Raw genomic sequence first — 17,920 nt, forward strand, 5'->3', positions numbered from 1 at the left:
GTTAACACCCTCCCGCCCATCACCCGAGAATAGAGCCTAGGGGCCGTTTAACCCGCCCACACGCATCATGTTGAAAATTCAATGGAATGCTTCATTGTGAAATAAAGGTGACATAAAATAAGTTAAAATAAAATAATAGGTGATCCAATAGGTAAATGTTTGGGTCCAAATACAGCAGAAGATTTGTGAGGTTTTCAGAATACTGTTGACCTAGTGGTAGAATCGTCAAGAGCTATAAATGCAAGCAATATCCATAGGTGATGGGATTTTCTGAAAAGATGAGCGAATTTTTGTAAAGCTTCCATGAAACGAAACACAAGCATCCCCTCTATTGACATGCTGGTGGCATTCCTAGACATTTAGTTTGAATTTAAGGGCACAGAAATATTTTCTGTTTCTATGTTTAAAGTTGAATAATTACAAAAAGATTTTTCATCTACATGCGGGTCTGGCAGGTCATTTGAAAGTCCTATCACTTTATGGGACTATGTTATATGGGACTGTCCACGTGCATTGCATATATAGATAGCATCCTTTCCTCAATAAATGCCAGGACCCACCTCTGCCATCACTGTGACAACCAAAACCAGAAATTGCCAAAAGGCACACAGACATCCCCCTTGAAAACATTGATTTAAGTAAACGTATTTGTATATTAAGTCATTCAAATAAATGGTTAATCTGAGCCTACTCTATGCCAATGTCAGTACAGGTGCTGGAGATGCCATGGCGGACCAGAAGTGACTCCCTCTCTCATGGAGTTTATATTCTAGTAAGTATATTAAATCAAGAAACACTGGCTGGGGCGCAGTGGCTCAGGCCTGTAATCCCAACTTTTGGGAAGCTGAGGCAGGCGGATCACCTGAGGTCAGGAGTTCGAGACCAGCCTGGCCAGCATGGAGAAATAATCCCATCTCTACTAAAAATACAAAATTAGCTAGGCATGGTGGCACGTACCTGTAGTCCTAGCTACCCAGAGGCTGCGGCAGGATAATCGCTGGAACCCAGGAGGCAGAGGTTGCAGTGAGCCGAGATCGCACCACTGCACTCCAGCCTGGGCAACAAAGCAAGACTCTGTCTCAACAAAAAAACAAATGAACAAACAAAAAAACATTTATGGGAGTGGTCTTTCTATAGATTCCTTCCTCAGGAAAGTCTTCCTAGACCCTCTCTGGTCTAAAGTCATCCGTCAGCATTGTTCATCACTATCACACCAACTTGTCTTTTTGTCTTCAAGGCTGTTATCCTACTCAAAATTATGTTGTTCCTATATCTGTTTACCTGTTTAGTATCTATCTTTTCCACACTGGTATACAAGCTTCTCAAGAATAGGAATCTGGAAAAGTGCTTAACATAGCATGTACTAAATAAATGTTCAGGAACTGGCCAGGCCCAGTGGCTCATGTCTGTAATCGAGTGCTTTGGGAGGCTGAGGCAGGAAGATTGCTTGAGCCCAGAAGTTTAAAACCAGCCTGGACAACACAGTGAGATCCCATCTTTACGAAAAAAAATTTTTTTTTTAAGTAGCTGGATGTGGAGACACGTGCCTGTGGTCTCAGCTAGTTGGGAGTCTGAGGCAGGAGGATCACTTGAGGCTAGAAGTTCAAGGCTGTAGTGAGCTATGATCATGTCACTGCACACCAGCCTGGGCAGCAGAGCAAGACCCTGTTGCTAAAAAATAAATAGATAAATAAGGCCAGGCACGGTGGCTCACGCCTGTAATCCCAGCACTTTGGGAGGCCAAGGTGGGCGGATCACAAGGTCAAGATATCGAGACCATCCTGGCCAACATGGTGAAAACCTGACTCTACTAAAAATACAAAAAGCTGGGCATGGTGACGCGCCCCTGTAGTCTCAGATACTTGGGAGGCTGAGGCAGAAGAATCACTTGAACCAGAAAGGCGGAGGTTGCAGTGAGCAGAGATCATGCCACTGCACTCCAGTCTGGTGAAAGAGCAAGACTCTGTCTCCAAACAAACAAATGAAGATAAATATTCAATAAATATTTGTGTTTGTATGTGTGTTTTCTTGTTTTTTTTGTTGTTGTTGTTTGTTTTGTTTTAGATGAAATCTTGCAGTCACCTAGGCTGGAGTGCAGTGGCGCAATCTTGAGTCACTGTAACCTCTGCCTCCTGGGTTCAAGTGATTCTCCTGCCTCAGCCTCCTGAGTAGCTGAGGCTACAGGCATACGCCACCACGCCCAGATAATTTTTGTATTTTTAGTAGAGACGGGGTTTCACCATGTTGGCCAGGATGGTCTCAATCTCTTGACCTTGTGATCCACCCACCTTGGCCTCCCAAAGTGCTGGGATTACAGATGTGAGCCATCGTGCCCGGCCTGTTTATATTTTTTTTAAGCAACAAAATCTCACGGTGTTGCCCAAGCTTGAGTGCAGTGACATGATCATAGCTCATTGTAACCTCAAACTCCAGTGCAACCTCAAGCAATCCACTCTGGTCTCTTAAAGTGCTGGAATTACAGGCATAAACCACTGCACCTGGCCTAAATGTTTGTTAAATAAATAAATGAATACTAGGCACAAATGAGCAAAACCCACACAAGCTCTGACCTCATTAAGCTTGCTGTATAGTGGCAGAGCTTATTACCTATATGACCTTGGGCAAGCTAGTTCACATTTCTGACCCTCACATTTCTCATCTGAACTATACTAATAATCCTTATTAACACTTAATAGGGTTATTGTGAGAATAAATGAATACATATGAATACACATAAATTGTTTGGATGAATGTTAATAGCTATTACTATCAAGCTACATTTGTACTAAGAAAAGAGGGGAGTCCCTAAATGAAGGAAGGGAGGGAGAACAGCATCTATAAAGGCCCCAGGGGCCGAGCATGGTGGCTCACGCCCGTAATCATCAATAATCCCAGTACTTTGGGAGGCAGAGACGGGCGGATCACCTGAGGTCAGGAGTTCGAGACCATCGTGGCCAACATGGTAAAACCCCGTCTCTACTGAAAATATAAAAAAATAGCTGGGCATTGTGGCGGGTGCCTGTAATCCCAGCTACTTGGGAGGCTGAGGTAGGAGAATCACGTGAACTCGGGAGGCAGAGGTTGCAGTGAGCCGAGATTGTGCCACTGCACTCCAGCCTGGGCAACTGAATGAGACTCCATTTCAAAAAAAAAAAAAAAAGCCCTAAGGGAGACAAACTGGGGAGTTGTCGAAAGTGAAAGAGATGGCCTTAAAACACTTAGGACTTTATCCTCAGATCAAAGAGCAAAGCTGCAGGATTTTAAGAGCAATGTGCCTTTGCTCAAATTACTTTTTTTTTTTCTTTTTGAAACAGGGTCTCCCTCAGTCTGTTGTCCAGGCTGGAGTGCAGTGGCACAATCGCAGCTCACTGCAGCCTCAACCTCCCTGGCTCAAGCAATCCTCCTGCCTCAGCCTTCTGAGTAGCTGGGACCAGAGGTATACACCACCACGCCCTGCTAATTTATTTTTCATTTTTTGTAGAGATGTGGTCACACTATGTTGCCCATGCTAGACTCAAACTCCTGGGCTCAATCGATCCTTTCCTCCACAGCCTCCCAAAATGTTGAGAATGCAGGCATGAGTCACTATATCTGGTCCCCTCAAATTATGCTTTTAAAAACCTATCTGGCTGGGCATGGTGGCTCACGCTTGTAATCCCAGCACTTTGGAAGGCTGAGGCTGGCAGATCACCTGAGGTGTGGAGTTGGAGACCAGCCTGATCAACATGGAGAAACCCCAGTCTCTACTAAAAATACAAAAAATTAGCCAGGTGTGGTGGTGCATGCCTGTAATCCCAGGTACTTGGGAGGTTGAGGTAGGAGAATTGCTTGAACCCAGGAGGTGGAGGTTGCAGTGAGCCAAGACTGTGCCATTGCACTACAGCCTGGGCAACAAGAGCGAAACTCCATCTCAAAAAAAACCATAAAAACAGGCCAGGTGCAGTGGCTCATGCCTATAATCCCAGCACTTTGGGAGGCTGAGGCGGATGGATCACAAGGTAGGAGATAGAGATCATCCTGCCCAACATGGTGAAACGCCATCTCTACTAAAAATACAATAGATTAGCTGGGCATGGTGGTGCACACCTGTAATCAAAGCTACTGAGGAGACTGAGGCAGGGGAATCACTTGAACCCGGGAGGCAGAGGTTGCAGTGAGCTGAGATCGCACCACTGCACTCCAGCCTGGTGACAGAGTGAGACTCCGTCTCAGAAAACAAAACAAAACAAAAGGAACAAACAAAAAAAAACCTGTCTGACTACAAATGGAAAAAGATTAGGTCGGGCGCGGTGGCTCAAGCCTGTAATCCCAGCACTTTGGGAGGCCGAGGTCGGCGGATCACGAGGTCAAGAGATCAAGACCATCCTGGTCAACATGGTGAAACCTCGTCTCTACTAAAAATACAAAACATTAGCTGGGCATGGTGGCGCATGCCTGTAATCCCAGCTACTCAGGAGGCTGAGGCAGGAGAATTGCCTGAACCTAGGAGGCGGGGGTTGCAGTGAGCCAAGATTGCACCATTGCACTCCAGCCTGGGTAACAAGATCGAAACTCCGTCTCAAAAAAAAAAAAAAAAGAGATTAGAGGATAGGTACAAGGAGACCTATGACTGCTAAGGTGGTTGCCATGGAGGTGGAGGACGTGTGTCAATTAGAGAAATATTTAGACAGTCTAATTTCTGATTAATTGGATGTAGGAGATGAGAGAGTGAGGAGTCAAGGACAGCTCCCAAGTGTCTGGGAAATCAAAACAGTTTAGATCCCTTGCATCTAAACACAAGGTTATCACTTAGTCTTAGAGAAGAAAGATATGCAAAGCAAGCCAGCAGAGGAGGCACTCAGAGTCCAGGGCTGCAAAATCTAAACAGGACTTCATGGGACGATAAGCAGGGTAGGAAGATGCTGGACAAATAACCAGGCCAGTGATCTAAAAGGAGGCCTGTGCCTATCAGTACAAATCTGCCCTTACTGGGGTTGGAAGGGGTACAGTGTTTTTCCCCACTGGGGCTGAACCTACTCTTGGTGGGTCTATACTTGAGAGGTGTGGTATTGATATGTCAAGAGAAAGAATATGTTCAGCGTTGGGAAGAGGAAGAAAGAACTTCAAGGTAGGGAGACGGATATAGATGCTGCTCCCTGAAGCTGAGGATTTTACTTAAAGCAGAAATATAAGAACTTTGCCTTCTGGCATCATTTGTTTGTTCACTCAACAAACTTACGTGGTATTCCAAAGAGCCAGGCTCTTTCTCTTCTGAGTACTGGGGACAGGATGGTGAGCTAAATGTTCATTGAATAACCTCTCCTTGGAGAGAGAGACAAGTAGTGTGTATGTGTAAGTTGTTGAAAAGTGCTTTGAATCTGAAGGTAAGAGCAAGAAAAGCCCAGCTCCATCCCCCCAGCAGGAGGCCAATTCTACCCACACAAGCTGGATTTTCTATAAGCAACAATGGCTGTGCCGCTCAGAGAGAAACTCTTCTTGTCCAGAGACAGGGTCTCTGAGATCCTAGAGGTTTGGCCCAAGCACGAAGACAGGCTGCACAACTTTAGGCAGTGGTGGTCACATCTCCAAGACTCCCCACTTGTGTGATGAGCTCAATAACTCCTTAAGAATAGAGGCCAGGCCGGTCGGGGTGGCTCATGAGGGTAATCCTAGCACTTTGGGAGGCCAAGGCGGGCGGATCACAAGGTCAAGAGATCGAGACCATCTTCCAACATAGTGAAACCCCTACTATTCTCTACTAAAAATGCAAAAAAGCTGGGCGTGGTGGCACATACCTGTAGTCCCAGCTACTCAGGAGGCTAAGGCAGAAGAATCGCTTGAACCCAGAAGGTGGAGGTTGCAGTGAGCCAAGATCGCGCCATTGCACTCCAAGCTGGTGACAGCAAGACTCTGTCTCAAAAAATAAAATAAAATAAATAAATAAATAAGAGACCAGGCTGGGGGTGTTGGCTCACACCTATAATCCCAGCATTTTTGAGAGGCCAAGGAGGGCGAATCATGAGGTCAGGAGTTTGAGACCAGCCTGGCCAACATGGTGAAACCTCATCTCTACTAAAAATACAAAAAATTAGCTGGGTGGTGGTGGCACGCACCCGTAATCCCAGCTACTGAGAAGCTGAGGCAGGAGAATCACTGGAACCTGCAGAGGTTGCAGTGAGCCGAGATCATGTCACTGTACTACAGTACAGCCTGGGCAACAGAGTGAGACCCTAAAAAAAAAAAAAAAAAAAAAGGCCAGGCCCGGTGGCTCAAGCCTGTTATCCCAGCACTTTGGGAGGCCGAGGTGGGTGGATCACAAGGTCGAGAGATCGAGACCATCCTAGTCAACATGGTGAAACCCCGTCTCTACTAAAAATACAAAAAAGTAGCTGGGCATGGTGGCGCGTGCCTGTAATCCCAGCTACTCAGGAGGCTGAGGCAGGAGAATTGCCTGAACCCAGAGGCAGAGGTTGCGGTGAGCCGAGATCACGCCATTGCACTCCAGAAACTCCATCTCAAAAAAAAAAAGAAAGACAATTGAGCCATTAAAATAAATGAAGCAGGCTGGGTGCAGTAGCTTTTGCCTGTAATCCCAGCATTTTGGGAGGCCAAGGCAGATGGATCGCCTGAGGTCAGGAGTTCAAGACCGGCCTGACCAATATGGTGAAACCTGTCTGTACTAAAAATGCAAAAATTAGCCAGGTGTGGTGCTGGGTGCCTGTAGTCCCAGCTACTTGGGAGGCTGAGGCAGGAGAATCGCTTGAGCCCAGAAGCAGAGGTTGCAGTGAGCAGAGATCCAACTACTGCACTCCAGCATGCGTGACAGAGGGAGACTGTCAAAAAAAAAAAAAAAAAAAAAAGACTAGAGATCAAATACCTCCTCACTAGAGGGAAGATGCTCTTCCCTTCCTGTCCTCCCTACATAGAGAGCTGTGAATCTTCTTGACCTCTTGCTGGCCTTTGCAATGAGAAAGAAAATGCTAAGAATAAACCATCTGGGCCAGGTGCAGTGGCTCATATCTGTAATCCTAGCACTTTGGGAGGCGGAGGCAGGAGGATCACTTGAGGTCAGAAGTTCGAAACCAGCCTGGTCAACATGGTGAAACCCCATCTCTACGAAAAATACACACACACACACAAATTAGCAGGGTGTGTAATCCAAGCTTCTTGGGAGGCTGAGGCAGGAGAATTGCTTGAACCTCGGAGGCAGAGGTTGCAGTAAGCCAAGATTATGCCATTATACTACAGCCTGGAGGACAGAGTGAGACTACGTCTCTAAATAAATAAATAAATTTATTTATTATATAAAAATATTCATATATTATTTATATAACTACGTATCATAATATATAAAAATTATTTATATATTATATATACTACATCTATATAATATATAAAATAAACCATCTCCAATGGTGTGAATGTGTCCCCGAGGCTCATGTGCTGGCAACTTAACCCCCAAGGCAACAGCGTTGAGAGGTGGGACCTTTAATAGATGATTAGGTCACAAGGGCTCTGCCCTCATGCATGGATTAAGGCTGTTATCAAGGAGTGGGTTGCTGGTAAAAGGAAGAGCTCAGCCCCTTCCCTTGCCCTTCCACCTTCTGCCATGGCGGATGACAAAAGGCCCTGGCCAGGATACAGGCCCTTCAACCTTGGACTTCCCAGCCTCCAGAACTGTAAGAAATAAATCTCTCTCTTTTTTTTTTTTTTTTTTTTTTTTTTTTGAGATGGAGTTTCGTTCTTGTTACCCAGGCTGGAGTGCAATGGCACGATCTTGGCTCACCGCAACCTCCGCCTCCTGGGTTCAGGCAATTCTCCTGCCTCAGCCTCCTGAGTAGCTGGGATTACAGGCACGCGCCACCATGCCCAGCTAATTTTTTGTGTTTTTAGTAGAGACGGGGTTTCACCATGTTGACCAGGATGGTCTCGATCTCTCGACCTCGTGATCCACCCGCCTCGGCCTCCCAAAGTGCTGGGATTACAGGCTTGAGCCACCGCGCCCGGCCTTCTCTTTTCTTTATAAACTACCCAAGCTGTGGTATTCTGTTATAGCAGCACAAAATGGATGAAGATACCACCATTTATTAAGCACCTACTATGTGTCAAGATTTTCAGACCTCAAACCAGGACTAAATGTGTGTGTGGCATGACCAAGAACCAGGTATTAAAAGCCAGAACGATGTAGAAAATACATCATCTGTGGAGACCAGCGGTATGAACGAGGAGATCCGTAACTACTGTTCTGTTCAGGTCTCCAGGCTGAACACTGGCTACAAAGATGAGTAAGACATTATTCCTTTCCTGGAATTGGTCACAGTCTAGTAACCAACTGATACCTGGATCAATTATTACATCCCAAGGCATATGGAGATGGGAGGCACAGAAAGAAGCTCCAGGCAAAATCGAGATTATCTGTATCAAGGGTGAGCAGGGAAGGAAGATAGTTTTTTTTGTTTTTTGTTTTTTGTTTTTTTTTTTTTTTTGAGATGGAGTTTCGCTCCTGTTAACCCAGGCTGGAGTGCAATGGCACGATCTCGGCTCACCGCAACCTCCGCCTCCTGGGTTCAGGCAATTCTCCTGCCTCAGCCTCCTGAGTAGCTGGGATTACAGGCACACACCACCATGCCCAGCTAATTTTTTGTATTTTTAGTAGAGACGGGGTTTCACCATGTTGACCAGGCTGGTCTTGATCTCTTGACCTCGTGATCCACCCGCCTCGGCCTCCCAAAGTGCTGGGATTACAGGCTTGAGCCACCGCGCCCGGCTGGAAGATAGTTTTTGTAGACACAAGGGTCTCACTATGTTGTCCTGGATGGTCGCAAATGCCTGGACTCAAGAGATCCTCCCCCCTCAGCCTCCTAAAATGCTAGGATTACAGGTTTGGAGCCACCATACCTGGCCAAGAAGATAGTGTTTTGGAGTAGAAGGGGGAGAGCATTCTACAAACAGAAGCCCAGAGGCAGACAAGACGTTTATTAGCTTGGGTCAGTCATTTCCCAGTCCTCGGCCTTAGTTTCCTCATTAGTGGATTAGAAATGGTATAAGATAATATATGTAAACCTTTACACAGTGCCAGGCACACAGTAAGCATTTAATAGACAGTGAATAATGCTACTATATTATTACAATGTGATATTTTCAATTCTTTTTTTTTTTTTTTTTTTTGAGACGGAGTTTCGCTCTTGTTACCCAGGCTGGAGTGCAATGGCGCGATCTCGGCTCACCGCAACCTCCGCCTCCTGGGTTCAGGCAATTCTCCTGCCTCAGCCTCCTGAGTAGCTGGGATTATAGGCACGCACCACCATGCCCAGCTAATTTTTTGTATTTTTAGTAGAGACGGGGTTTCACCATGTTGACCATGGTTGGTCTCGATCTCTCGACCTCGTGATCCACCCGCCTCGGCCTCCCAAAGTGCTGGGATTACAGGCTTGAGCCACCGCGCCCGGCCTACAATGTGATATTTTCAAGGCTCCTGTGAGCAACTGAATAGGGCTAGAACTCAGAAGTGTGTATGTGTGTGTGTCTAGTGAGGAAGGAAACTGCAAAGTAGACATCTTGCAGGGGTTCTTGAATGCCTTTCTACAATATGGCCTTTCCCAGAAGTAATTGATCCGATACTATTATTTGGAAAATAGCCAATACTACACGGTGCTTCCTACATGCCAGGCACTGCTCTAAGCCCTGTGGAGTAACTGGCCAAGATAACAAAGCTGGCAATAATGGGTTGAGACTTAAATATTTTCTTTTTTTTTAATTTAAATTTAAATTTTTTATTTTTTTACAAAGACGGGGTTTCACCATGATGGCCAGGCTGGTTTTGAACTCCTGACCTCAGGTGATCCACCCACCTCGGCCTCCCAAAGTGCTAGGATTACAGGCGTAAGCCACCACGCCTGGTGAGACTTAAATATTTTCTTTCTCTAACTGTAATGCCATCTACAATCACTTGAGACTAGGAGTTCAAGACCAGCCTGGGCAACATAGTAAGACCTCTATCTCTACAAATGTTTAAAAAATTTGTCAGGCATGGTGGCATGCATCTAGAGTCCCAGCTACTTGGGAAGCTGAGGCTGGAGGATCACTTGAGCCTAGGAGTTTGAGGCTACAGTGAGCTGTGACCACACTACTGCACTCCAGCCTGGGTGACAGAGCAAGACCCTGTGTCTAAAAATAATAAATAAATAACCAAAAACTAACATTTACTGGGGCTTCCATACATCATTTTACGTGATGTTCACAAGAGTCAAGGAAAGCAGGTACCATCACCACTTTGCAGGTGACAGACCTGAGGCTCAGGCAGTCGAGTAACCTGCTTATAGCCTGGCTCCTGGCACCTGGTAGAAACTGTGGCAGTCATGGAAGTGTGCTGCTCCCAACTCCTTCAAGAGATGCTGCCATGGGTGTGTACCTGATTGACAGCTATTGTTCCTTTGGATCCCCCATCATGTTCACATAAAGGCTGTGCTTACCAGGCCCCTCCAGCCAATGGTGAGCATGGTGGAAGCATAAATGCCAGCCTACTCCTGCCTGGCACGGGACTATTCTAATACATATCCACTGCTTCAGAACTCCTCATCTACCAAAGCAAGATTTTTCTCAAAACTGTGCTACAGTGTGAAGCTCTTTGTACCCAATCTTTTCTTCCACTTTTTGCACAGCCGACAAAGATTTTTTGCTTGGCCAAACTTGAAACAGACTTCTTTTTTTTTTTTTCGAGATGGAGTCTTGCTCTGTCACCCAGGCTGGAGTGCAGTGGCAAGATCTTGGCTCACTGCAATCTCTGCCTCCCAGATTCAAGCAATTCTCATGCCTCAGTCTCCCAGGTAGCTAGGATTACAGGGGCATGTTATCACGACCGTCCAATTTTTGTATTTTTGGCAGAGATGGGTTTTTGCCATGTTGGCCAGGCTGGTCTCAAACTCCTGACCTCAAGTGATCCACCCACCTCGGCCTCCCAAAGTGCTGGGATTACAGTCATGAGTCACTGCGCCAGCCTAGTTAGACTTCTGAAACTTCTCCTAGGCCTATCTGTGCACTTCCTTGTAAAATTCAGTTTTAGCAAAAGAATGCTGCTGAGTCAGTTTAGCCAGACCCCCCCATCCTTGATATCAGATTCCTCATCTTCTACCATCCCTGAGGTGATATCTGATCACCCTTGCCTGCATTCAACAAGAATCCTGTTAGATCAGTTTAGCCAGAATTCTCCTTACTTCTGATGCTTCCTCTTAGAAAATTTCCATCCATTGACACCCCCCAACACACACACTGCTCCTCGGCAGTAAATTCCTTCTTGTCCATGCTGTATTCAGAGTGGAGCCCTATCTCCCCGGCCGAAAGACGGTCCTGAGTAAAATCTTCCTTACCATGTTTTAACAAGTATCCTTGAACAATTTTTTTTTTTTTTTTTTTTTTTGACACAGAGTCTTACTGTATTGCCCAGGCTGGAGTGTAGTGGCGAGATCTGGGCTTACTGCAACCTCTGTCTCCTGGGTTCAAGCCATTCTCCCGCCTCAGCCTTCCGAGTAGCTGGGACAGGCGTGCGCCACCACGCCTAGCTAATTTTTTGTATTTTCAGTAGAGATGAGATTTTACCATGTTAGCCAGGCTGATCGTGATCTCCTGACCTTGTGATCTGCCTGCCTCGGCCTCCCACAGTGCTGGGATTACAGGCATGAGCCACCGTGCCCAGCCACAATTTTGTTCTTTAATTCAGCTATCAGACCTGCATCATGATCTGAAGCCTCTCCCCACCTACCTCTACTCCCTTCCCCTCCTTTTTTCCTTACAGGATTGGATTTTCCGCCCCCCCGCCCAACTCCCAATTTTTTTTTTTTTTTTTTTGAGACGGGAGTGTCGCTCTTGTTGCCCAGGCTGGAATGCAATGTCATGATCTCGGCTCACCATAATCTCTGTCTCCCGGGTTCAAATGATTCTTCTGCCTCAGCCTAGGATTACAAGCATGCACCACCACGCCTGGCTAATTTTTTATTTCTAGTGGAGATGGGGTTTCTCCTTGTTGGTCAGGCTGGTCTCAAATTCCCAACCTCAGGTGATCCGCCCACGTTGGCCTCCCAGAGTGCTGGGATTATAGGCGTGAGCCACCACGCCTAGACTCCCAAATAGATTTGCACATCTGATCCCATCTTGGCGTCCGTTTCTGAGGACCCAAACTAACATAGACTCTCAACAATTTTCCTTCCTCTTGTGAATGGCCCTTAAGGTTGACAAAGCATTTCATTTCTTTTCTTTCTTTTTTTTTTTTTGAGATGAAGTCTCGCTCTGTTGCTCAGGCTGGAGTGCAGTGGTGCAATCTTGGCTCACTGCAACCTCTGTCTCCTGAGTTCAAGTGTTTCTCCTGCCTCAGCCTCCTGAGTAGCTGGGATTACAGACCCAGCTAAATTTTGCATTTTTAGTAGAGACGGGGTTTCACCATGTTGGTCAGGCTGATCTTGAACTCCTGACCTCGTGATTTGCCTGCCTCAACCTCCCAAAGTGCCAGGATTACAGGCGTGAGCCACCATGCCTGGCCTCATTTTTTTTTTTTTTTTTTGAAATGGGGTCTCTCCTTTTTGGTCAGGCTGAAGGTCAGTGGTGTAATCACAGCTCACCGCAGCCTCGACCTCATGGGTTCAAGCGACCCTCCCACCTCAGCCTCCTGAGTAGCTGAGATTATAGGCATGTGCCAGCATGCCCAGTAATCAAAAAAAAATTTTTTTTGACCAGGTGCGATGGCTCATGCCTGTAATCCCAGCACTTAGGGAGACTGAGGCGAGTGGATTACCTTAGGTCAGGAGTTCGAGACCAACCTGACCAAAATGGTGAAACCCCATCTCTAATAAAAATACAAAATTTAGCTGGGCGTGGTGGTGTCCACCTGTAGTCCCAGCTACTCGGGAGGCTAAGGCAGCAGAATTGCTTGAACACAGGAGGCAGAGATTGCAGTGAGCTGATATCATGTCACTGCACTCCAGGCTGGACAAAACTCCATCTCAAAAAAAAAAAAAAAAAAATTTGTTTTTGGCCAGGCATGGTGGCTCACGCCTGTAATCTCAGCATTTTGGGAGGCTGATGCAGGTGGATCATCTGAGGTCAGAAGTTCAAGGCTAGCCTGACTCAACAGGCTGAAACTCCATCTCTACTAAAAATTAAAAAAGTTAAAAAAAAAAAAAAAGCCTGGCATGATGGTTCATGCCTGTAATCCCAGCTACTCAGGAGGCTGAGGCAGAAGAACTGCTTGAACCTGGGAGGGAGAGGTTGAAATGAGCCAAGATCACACCACTGCACTCCAGCTTGGGCAACAGAGCCATACTCTCAAAAAAAAAAAAAAAAAAAGGAAGGAAAGCAGGGAGGGAGGGAAGGGCCTCAAATCTCCTGCCCTTCTGGTAGAAATCCTCTGCATCCTCAACATCACCTGGGAGCTTCTTAGAAATGCAGAATTTCAGGACTTATGGAATCGGAATATGCATTTTATCAAGATCCTGAATATGGCCAGGCACGAGTGGCTCAGGCCTATATGTCGCAGCATTTTGGGAGGCTGAGGTGTGTAGATCACTTGAGCCCAAGAGGTTTGAGACCAGCCCCAGCAACATGATGAAACCCCATCTCTACAAAAGACATGAAAAATTATCTGGGCATAGTGGCACACGCTTGTGGCCCCAGCCACTGGGGGATGAGAAGGGGTGGTGAGATCAAGGTAGCTTGATCCTGGGAGGACCAGGTTGCAGTGAGTGATGATCTTGCCCCTGTACTCCCGCCTGGGCAACAGAGCAAGATCCTCTCTCTCTCAGACACACACAAAATCCCGAAGAGTCTGAGAAGCTTCACTCTATTAGGTCCTGGCACCACCCACTCTGCCCCACTCCAGCCCCAGGGAATTGTGATGTCTGTACAATGCAAGATTATTCAGCAATAAAAAATAAAGTATTGGTACTTGCTACAATATGAAGAAACCATAAAAACACCATGCTAGGTGAAAGAAGCCAGTCATAAAAGACTGCATATTGTATGATTCCATTTCTATAAAATATCTAGAAGAAGCAAACTCAGAGACAGGAAGGGACTGATGGTTCCTAGGATTGGGGGTTGGGAGAGTCGGGGAAATGGGAAATGACTGCTAATGGATAGGGGGATCATTTGGGCATGATGAACATGCTCTAAAATTGATTATTGTAGCCAGGCATTTTGGCACAAGCCTGTAGTCCCAGCTATTTAAGAGGCTGAGGCAGGAAGATTGCTTTGAGCCCAGGAGTTCAAGGCTATAGCAAGCTATGATTGTGCCATTGCACGCCAGCCTGAGTCACAGAGCTAGAGTCTCTTAAAAAAAAAGAGAGAAAATTGGTTATGATGATGGTTGTACAACTGTAAGTATACCAGAAACAATTGCACACTTTAGATAGGTGAATTGTATGGTATGTGAATTACATTTCAATGATATGTATGAGTGTCTGCTTCAGAGAATTATTGTGCAGACTCAATAAAACTACATTTGTAGCCTAGGCACAGTGGTTCATGCCTGTAATCCCAGCACTTTGGAAGGCTGAGGTAGGAGGATCGCTTGAGCCCAGGAGTTTGAGACCAGCCTAGGCAACATAGTGGGATCCTGTCTCTACCAAAAAAAAAAAAAAAAAAAAAAACACAAATTGGTTAGGCATAATGTTGCATGCTTGCAGTCCCAACTACTTGGGGTATAAGGTGGACAGATCACTTGAACCTGAGTGGTTGAGGCTGCAGTGAGCTGTGATTGAGCCACTGCACTCCAGCCTGAGCGAGAGAGCAAGACCCCCTCTCCAAAAAACAACCCCAGCCACCACAACTTTTGTAAGTGTTGGCTCTGAAAGAGTAGCTACCATGGAGCAGACACAGACCCCTCTCTCAAGCAGTTCACAGTCTAGTGAAAGAAATGGCTTAGGCATTAGGCATAAAAAATTCCAAAAATGAAAGAACAATGAACTCTGAATGAAGTACAGATAGCATGTTGGGCAGGTTATAAGAGAGAATTAACTTGTGTCTTTATCCATCCACCCACTCATCTACCCAGTTACCCACACACCCATCCATCCATTCACCCACCCACCCACCCATCCATCCATCCATCCACTCATCCACCCACCCATCCATCCACCCACCCACCCACCTATCCATCCATCCACCCACCCACCCATCCACCCACCCATCCATCCATCCACCCACCCATCCACCCATCCATCCATCCACCCACCCATCCACCCATCCATCCATCCACCCACCCACACACCCACCCACCCATTCATGTAGCAATTATCTGACACCTATTGTATGCTGGATACTGGGGAGGTTGACATGAACAGCACAGGAGGCAGGCACCTCACAAGTAAGTTGCATCACTCTAAGCCCAATGGGAGAGTAATCAACTAACTGAAGAAAGCCAGAAAACTCTCCAGAAGAGACATGAGAGCCATTCCCCTTTTCCTGATATAATTTACTCTACCTTTTCCTGGGTCTTTGGGTCTTCACTTAGAGGCTCACATGTCATGTAAAACTTCAGTGAAATACATGTTTTGTGTTTTTCTCTTTTTGTTCATCTGTCTTTTGTTGCAGGGGTGTCAGCCATGAACATTGCAATGGTGGGGAAACGACATTACTTTTTCTCCCCTACACAGACAAGGTCCCAGTCTGGGGATTAGGACTTAAGCAAATATTTTTGTTTGTTTTTTGGTGGGGTGAGGGGGGTGCAATTCAACTCTTAAGAGAAGGGAAGAGGGTACTCATGAGAAGGCTATTTATTTTTATTTTTATTTTTATTTTTTTTGAGAAGGAGTTTCGCTCTTGTTACCCAGGCTGGAGTGCAATGGCGTGATCTAGGCTCACCGCAACCTCCGCCTCCTGGGCTCAGGCAATTCTCCTGCCTCAGCCTCCTAAGTAGCTGGGATTACAGGCAAGCGCCACCATGCCCAGCTAGTTTTTTGTATTTTTAGTAGAGACGGGGTTTCACCATGTTGACCAGGTTGGTCTCGATCTCTCGACCTTGTGATCCACCCGCCTCGGCCTCCCAAAGTGCTGGGATTACAGGCTTGAGCCACCGCGCCCGGCGAGAAGGCTATTTAATGGAGCTCAAATGAGGACAGCAGCAGCAGAGACAGACAAAAAGGGATTAGCCCAGAAAAACTTAGGGATAAAGTCAACAGGAGTTAGTGATTGCATGCAATAGAGTGGGGGCGAAAAAGATACTCCTAGGTTTTTCTTTTAGGCCATTGAGTAGATGACAGTAAAAAGATGTGGATTGGATTAAAGATGGGGACTCAGAAGGGAGGGCAGATGTCCGGAGAAAAGCCAGGCATCCGAAGGCAGCTCCCAGAAGAGAGCTGGCAAGTCAGTATTTCTCACGTGAACCAATGCAATAGCTTCCTAAATCCGCTGTCTGCTGCAGCTCCTGTTCCCAAACCTGCTTTTCATACAGCATGCAGAGTAGGTGGCTCACGCCTCTAATCCCAACACTTTGGGAGGCTGAGGCAGGTGGGTCATTTGAGCTCAAGAGTTCAAGACCAGCCTGGCCAACACGGTGAAACCCTACCTCTATCAAAAAATACAAAAATTAGCCTGGCATGGTGACACAGGCCTGTAAACCCAGCTACTCAGGAGGCTGAGGTGGGAGAATTGCTTGAACCTGGGCGGTGGACGTTGCAGTGGGCCGAGATGGCGCCACTGCACTCCAGCCTGGGTGAAAGAGCGAGGCTTCACCTCAGAAAAATAAATAAATACATAAATTTAAAAAAGAGCATCCAGGCTCTTTACTGTGGCTCACAGGCCCTGCATGTGCTAACTGATGCTTGCCTCCCCAGGCTCATTCCACTTTATGCCTTCTTTGTGATGCTCCAGCCAGGCTGCCCTTTTTCTGCTCCTTGAACCCTTCCATTTCAGGACTTTGCAGTTGCTCTTCCTTCTACACAGAAGGCTCTTTGCCCGAATCGTTACTGCCTGGCTCATTCTCACTCTGTAGGTGCCCCTTCAGTATCACCTCCCCACAAAGACCTTTCATGCCAATCCTGTCTAAGGTAGCACTGCCTCCACTTTGCTTGCTACTTACCTTATCTATCATTCTCTATCAATTCTTTTTTTTTTTTTTTGAGATGGGGTCTCACTCTGTTGGCCAGGCTGAAGTGCAGTGGTGCAATCTCAGCTCACTGCAACCTCCCCCTCCCAGGTTCAAGCAATTCTCCTTCCTCAGTCTCCTGAGTAGCTGGGACTACAGGCATGTGCCACCATGCCCAGCTAATTTTTGTATTTTAGTAGAGACCGGCTTTTACTATGTTGGCCAGGATGGTCTCAATATCCTGACCTCGTGATCCGCCCGCCTCAGCCTCCCAAAGTGCTGGGATTACAGGTATGAGCCACTGCACCTGCCCCATTCTCTAGCAATTCTAGCACACCTGTCTTACTAGACTCTAAATTGAAAAGAGTCAGGGGACAGTGTCTTCTCCACCATTGTGTCCCTGCTGCCTAATGCAAGGTCTGGAATGGAGCAGTTGCTCCAGAAATTTTGGCTGAGTGAACAAACGAACACATAGGCACATAGGCTAGTGAGTCATCAACATTTGTGTGACAGCAGAAGTCAGTGGAGGGGAGAAGGTAAAACTCTGGAACCCTGTGGAAGGCCCACACTGAAGGGCCAGTGAGAGGGCTGAGGAGTAGCCCGAGGGGTGGCGATGGTGGCAGTGGTGCTAGCTGAATGGCATTTCCAACTGTAAAGCAGCCAGAAAGACTTTTCAAGATGGTGGTGGTTGGGTGTGGTGGCTCATGCCTGTAATCCCAGCATTCTGGGAGGCCGAGGCAGACAGATCACGAGGTCAGGATATCGAGACCATCCTGGCCAACATGGTGAAACCCTGTCTCTACTGAAAATACAAAAAAATTAGCTGGGTGTGGTGGCGTAAGCCTGTAGTCCCAGCTACTCAGGAGGCTG

This window comes from Saimiri boliviensis, chromosome 11, assembly GCF_048565385.1.
Source record: "Saimiri boliviensis isolate mSaiBol1 chromosome 11, mSaiBol1.pri, whole genome shotgun sequence".
NCBI classification, from domain to species: domain Eukaryota; kingdom Metazoa; phylum Chordata; class Mammalia; order Primates; family Cebidae; genus Saimiri; species Saimiri boliviensis.